Genomic DNA, 6,586 nt, shown 5'->3' with positions numbered 1-6,586 from the left:
GGAGCCAGTTGGTGGGACGGGAGCTCCGCCGAGCTGCCCGTCGCCGGCACTGTGTTGTCGCCGGTCGTGGCCGCGGGCCAACCCTCCCCCTTCCCCCTTCCCCATCTCTGTCTGTTATCGGTTCCGGCATTGTTCGGTGGGTTTGCTGGCGGTCTCGGAAGTGGTTGTGGTGCAGATTGCTCAAAGCCTCGACCTTTGGTGTTCTCGGGGCGGTCTGGATGCAGGGTGGCGGCTCTGGCGGTGGGAGGCGTGTTGGTCGTGGGCGGACCGCATGGCTCGGGTGCGGGCGGGCAGCCATGGTCGCTTGGGCGGCATGGATGCGGGTGGTTGGCGGAGTGAGGTTGCGACGGAGGGGTAGGAGCACTGGGGTTCATCACTCGCCCAGTCCCGGTACTGGCCGACGGAGGCGGCGTCCGTGGATGTCGTTCTTGTTGGAGTTGTGTCGAATATAGTGTACGAGGTAGGTTACAGTTGGACTTGTAGTTGTATTGTGTTTATAGGATATGGAGTCGTGTCCTGGTAGGACACTTGTATCCTAGGCCTCTCATATATAGCGAGGGTAGACACACGATGTAACCTATGCCAATATAATAGCACAGGCGCGCAAGGGGGAGCCGGCGGCGTGTGCCGGCGCCTGGGTGGCCGGTGTGCGGTATTGTGACGGTGTCACGGGTAGGGGTGGGCATAAAAACCGACGAACCGAAGACCGAACCGATGCCGGAACCCAAAAAACCGAATTTTCGGTTTTTGTTGATGCTACAGTAAAATTCGGTTTTCAATAATACTAACCGAATTTAATTCGTACAGTTCGGTTTTACACCGTTAACCGAAAGAGAAACCGAAGTAAGCTGATGGCACGCACAAAATCCTAGCGCCCAGGTAGTGCGCGAGTGCGTGTGGCCGCATTTTTTTGAGCGGAGTGCGAGTGCGCGTGCCCGCATGTGCAGAGTCAGACAGCTTGTACCTCTCTTGGGCCTTTCACGTACATGCAACTACCCACGGCCCACGGCCCGCATGCTTCAAAAAAAAAAAACTACCCACGGCCCACACTTTTTAATAGTTTCTCCCAGCTAGCACAGCACGTCACTTCATTTGGAATTATCCCACCTCGCCTAGCTACTTGGGATGAGACCCTGAGCTTGCCTACATAAGAAGGCAGGGTACGACAGGTACAATGCACACAACAGTTTACTGTTTCTACAGTTAATTGTTCAGTGCATGCCGTAAAAGTATGTTTTATGTACGTGATCTCTAATTTGGTTAAAACCGAAAACCGAACCAAAACTATCGGTTAACCGAACTTTCGGTTAGTTTAATTTTTATGTCTATTTCGGTTTTCGCTTTGGCTAACCGAATTAATAAAAAAAACGAACAGTAGAAACCGAAATTTCGGTTTCTACCGAACGCCCAGGCCTAGTCACGGGGAGGAGCGCCTGTAGTCAAGGGGATGTAGCCATATCGGTAAACTTCGTTAATAAATCTTGGTGTCGTGCTCGTGTGATTGCTTGGTCCTCAGATGATCAATGGTATGCCTCGGATTTATTCTAACAAATGGTATCATGAGCAAGGTTGTGAGGAGGCTACGGATTATTGATCTAGAGGGAGGAAGGATCGAGTCTGGGTTGCAGCCGGCTACGGTGTGGTTCTCAGCAAAATCAGAGACAAACGCGTGTGCTGGCGGCAAGCGAAAGCATCGGCGGCGGCGCGAGACGTGTGGCGATCGATTGGGCGAGCGTACATACGCGAAATTCCTGGCGAGGTCGGATCGGCGTCGTGTCGTGGTGTTTCAGGTCGGACTCGGTTTCGACGAGATCGATACGGTGATCAAAGGAGCATGGACGGCGGCCCAATCCGAGGCGCCCGAGGAGCAGCTATGGGCTGGCGCGTGTGCACACTAAAGCCCATGCGGTGGCAGACGTGTGCGCTGGAAGCCTTGGAGTTGCACTGTATGATTGTCGTGTATCAATCGTGTCTATGGCTGCCGGTTGCTTGAAGCTGAGTCATGGAAAGAGCATACGAAGTAGCGAAGGCACCTGATGAGATTTCCTTGAAAAGAAAGGAAGCAACCAGAACCACGTGTGTGTACAAGAGCAGTTTTGGTCGGATCAAGTTCGATCAATTTTCTGCTATGAAGTGCACGGAGAAGCAACAACAAATAGTGACAGGAAAAAAAAAATTTGTGCAGTTTGCATGGGAGTTTTATCTGAGTCGGTTTGTTGAGATGGTTTGAAACACGTGGATAGGTTGCGGAAGCCCGTGGGGCTGAGTCGGACTAGACAGTCTGACGGATCGACGTAGGTCGGTTGGTACAGAAGACGGTGGTGGGATCGGCGAAGACGACGTAGGAGCGTGATGCTGATGGTGACTGACTTCTGGGCGTGGAAACACGTGGTGCACATGCCCGAGGCTTGTGCGGCTTCGACAAGACTATGGCGCGGGATTGATTCAAGGTGGTGTATACACGGAGCTTGAAGTCGATGAGGCGCAGGGGTGGATTGATCATCTACCATGGAGTCATGTTGAAGGTGGAGCTGATTGAGGGGCTACGGCGTAAGTCGACAGAGAGTCGAAGCCTATTCAGCGGGAAAAAGCGAGTGACACGTAGTTCGGACTGGAGCCCAATGGTTTGATGGAAGCGTGAAACTCGTCATCGGTCGGTGATGATCGGTGTGGTACTCTGCAGTGGGGGTTGAGTGGTGTGGGTTCGTGACCCTTGAGACTCGACCGGGACAGCGGAGGCTCGACGCGGTAATAGCGGCGAGGCGTGCGGTGCGCACGGGACATGGAGACGGGCCAGGGCTCTGGTGGTCATACATGTGGTGAGACAACTGCGAATTTGATTCAGGATGACTACAAGCAATGGTGAAATTCTTTCAAGTTTCAGACAGGCGGTCAAGAAAGGAGCGGTGATGTTGAGTTCAGGTAACTCTTACGTGTGATACCCAATATGTGAGTTGTTCACTTTCACGCAGGTCAGTGATCAGTGTGTGATGGTGTTGGACTGATGCTCTGAAGTTGGGAACGCAAACTAGAGTAATGTGTAACTTAATTTTGCTCGAGTGTTGACCGAGGTCAAGAAAAGAAGGGACTACAAGTTGCAGGTGGAGTCACATGGAGTCTTTGGAGTAGCAGCGATACTCATGGGATAAGCTCAAGTCCAATGTACATGGAAGTTTGACTCATTGACAAATTCAGGGTGGTGGGCCAAGGTGAAGTTTGTTGGAGTTGTGTCGAATATAGTGTACGAGGTAGGTTACAGTTGGACTTGTAGTTGTATTGTGTTTATAGGATATGGAGTCGTGTCCTGGTAGGACACTTGTATCCTAGACCTCTCATATATAGCGAGGGTAGACACACAATGTAACCTATGCCAACATAATAGCACGGACGCGCAAGGAGGAGCTGGCGGCGTGTGCCGGCGTCCGGGTGGCCGGTGTGCGATATTGTGACGGTGTCACGGGAAGGAGCGCCCGTAGTCAGGCCCCGGGGATGTAGCCATATCAGTGAACCTCGTTAACAAATCTCGGTGTCGTGCTCGTGTGATTGCTTGGTCCTCGGATGATCAACGGTATGCCTCGGATTTATTCTAACAGTTCTCCATCTTGCAGGCTCCGTCGTGGTGCTCCCATGGTCTTCGTGTCGCTCCGGGTGAAAACCTGATCTTCGGGATCGGACGGTGACGGCTTCTGACAGTCGTTTCCCTCTTGAGGGCGTCGTCTTGGAGTCCTCGCTCCGGCCTTGTGCGTCTCAATGCCCCTCGGTGGATTGCTCATCTTCATGGTGGTCTTCGGCTTATCATTAGGGTGCTTAGTCTTCGTTGGGGTGGTGTTTTCGGTGCTCGGCACCTTTGTATCTCGTCTTGGGTGTGTGCGTTGAGTGTGGTGATGGCGTGCGTTTGTATCTTCTTCTGGTTGTTGTGGTGATGGTGCTTTATCTATAAAGCGGGGAACCCTTTTTCTCAACATGCAAAAGTGGCTGTAGCCCCCTCCCACTAATTTAACGTGCTTGTGCTAAAAATACTAAATTAAGGTGCTGTTGGATAACTTGCGTGATCATATTAACGTGCTTGATCTATAGAAGAGCATGGATAACTTGTACGAAAGAAATTCCTGAATAACAGTGCTAGTGAGGGGGAGACTTGTATAAGATCTCACATTTAGGTGAGATCAACACAAATAAATAAATAAATCAAATTTAGACATTTAGAAAAAACTGAAATTATTTAACAAAATTCATGTGGGATATGTCCTACACCTTCGAAAAAAGTCATCTCAAAACTCGATGTACGTTTAGAGATTCAAAAAAGACAAATTCGAATGTAAGTAGTAACAACTTTGGGTGAATAGTACTTTAACACTATTCATATTCGTTTTTTTGTTTCTATAACTGTAAGTTGAATTAGAAGTTGAAACTTTTTGAGGCTATACATCAAACATTGTTGTGTGTCTACAAAAGAATTGAGAACATTTGAACATATATATATTTTTTCGAGAAAATCGATCTCATTGATCTCACCTAATGTGGAGATCTCTCCCCAGATTTTTTTAAATGTCTAAATATGATTTTTTTTTGGTGTTGATCTCATAATCTCATCTAAGCGTGAGATCTCGTAGAAGTCTTCCGGATGATCCTTTCCTTTCCATAATCAATCATATCCACAAATAAACTGGCCCGATATTGAAAGATTGGAAAACAGCCAGGTCCCCAATACTGATATAAATTTCGTCTCACCGCCAAGTTCAGATTATTTAAGATGTTGCCACGACACCACCAGCTGTGCAGACCAGTCCTGCCTACGCCACACCCCACCGCTACTGAGAGAGGTGAGCCAAGATGGACCCATTCCAGATCATGTCCCGGCGCATGGTCCTGCCGGAGCAGACGACGGCCTGGCTACCGCCGGCGCTGGAGACGACCGTCGACCTGACGTCATGGGACCTCCGGATGATCACCTTGGAATACATCCAGATGGGCGTCCTCCTGCCCAAGCCTCCCAGTCCCACCACGGGCCGAGGAGGACAGGGACACCATGCCCACGTCGCCGAACGCCTCGCATCGTCCTTGGCGCGCGCCCTGGGACGCTACTACCCCTACGCCGGCCGCCTCGCCGTTGCGCTGGGCGGGGACGGCGGAAGCACGAGCATCGCAGTCTCGCTCCGCTGCAGCAGGGAGGGCACCGAGCTCGTCCACGCCGTGGCTCCCGGCGTCACCGTGGCCGACGTCGTCGCGCCGCTGTGTACACAGGGGGTGGTCCAGTCTTTCGTCCCGCTCAACGGGCTGGTCAGCGTGGACGCCGCCGCGGGATCCCACCCGCTCCCGGCCGCGCAGGTCACCGAGCTCGCCGACGGCGTCTTCGTCACCATGTCGCTCAACCATGCGGTCGGTGACGGGACGGCCTTCTGGCACCTCTTCAACACTTGTCCGAGATCAGCCATCGTCAGAGTGACGGCGCCGCCATCTCCTCGACGCTGCCGGTGCACCGGAGGTGGTTCCTTGACGGCTGCCGTGTCCCGATGCCCTTCCGCAAACTAGAGGACATCGTCGGCCATGAGCACTCATCATCAGTGCAGCAGGAGGAGTGCTTCCTCCATTTCTCTGGCGAGAGCGTAAGGAAGCTCAAAGAAAAGGCGAATGCCGAGGCGGCCGGCACCGGCAGTGTCCGCGCCACCATCTCCTCGTTGCAGGCCCTGCTGGCGCACCTGTGGATCGCGGTGTGCCGGGGGAGGAGGCTGGCGCCGGACCAGAGCACGACATACGCCCTGCTCATCGGATGCCGGGGCCGTGTGGACGGCGTATCGGCGGGCAACGCCGTGGTGCGCGCCGAGGTGGGGTCCACCGCCGGCGAGATCCTGAAGTTGGGGCTGGGATGGACCGCGTCGCTGCTGAACAGAATGGTGGCCTCGTTCGACGAGGCGAGCGAGCGGGACAGGCTCGCGTCCTGGCCGCGAAACCCGAGCTTCGCGTGCGTGTCGCCGCCCCCCGCGGTGCTGGTGGTGACCGGGAACTCGCCGCGGTTCGACGTGTACGGGGACGACTTCTGGTGGGGCCGGCCGGTGGGTGTGCGGAGCGGCCCGGCGAACAAGATGGACGGGACGGCGACGGTGTTTGAGGGCGGAGGCGGCATAGGGAGCATGGCTCTGGAGGCGTGCCTTGACCCGGAGGCGCTCGCGAGGCTCGTCGCCGACGAGGGGATCATGAGCACGGTGAGCGCGGCCACGGAGTGATCGATAAGCTGCTGCGAAAGATCTCTGTTGGGTGGTTGACAGTCAGGGACACGTGAAATGTTGATGTGCTTGCTTGGAGCGGATCAACATGCGACAGTGACAGATTATTCTACATGGCAACTGCTCGAGATAGAAAGATCAACATTCCTTTTTTTAGATGCAAGATCAACATTCGATAGCGACAGATTATATATGTCAAACTGAGGCAGTTGATCCTGATTGACTTGACATGTGTTTTTTAGATTCACATGTGAATGTTTTTTATTTTCATTTGATTTATTCGTCAAACATCATGGCAGTACAAACAACATAAGAAATAACAGAAATTACATCCAAATTCGTAGACCACCTAGGGACGACTA

General features: G+C 53.0%; 1 pseudogene; it reads left to right on the top strand.

Annotated features, from left to right (window-relative positions):
• Positions 1-4,700: 4,700 nt before the first annotated feature.
• Positions 4,701-6,380, top strand: LOC119270961 (annotated as a pseudogene).
• Positions 6,381-6,586: the final 206 nt, after the last annotated feature.

The sequence above is a fragment of the Triticum dicoccoides genome, chromosome 3A, assembly GCF_002162155.2.
Source record: "Triticum dicoccoides isolate Atlit2015 ecotype Zavitan chromosome 3A, WEW_v2.0, whole genome shotgun sequence".
Lineage (NCBI taxonomy): Eukaryota > Viridiplantae > Streptophyta > Magnoliopsida > Poales > Poaceae > Triticum > Triticum dicoccoides.
The sequence above is the reverse complement of the archived record's forward strand: the minus strand, read 5'-3'. Positions and strand labels throughout refer to the sequence as shown.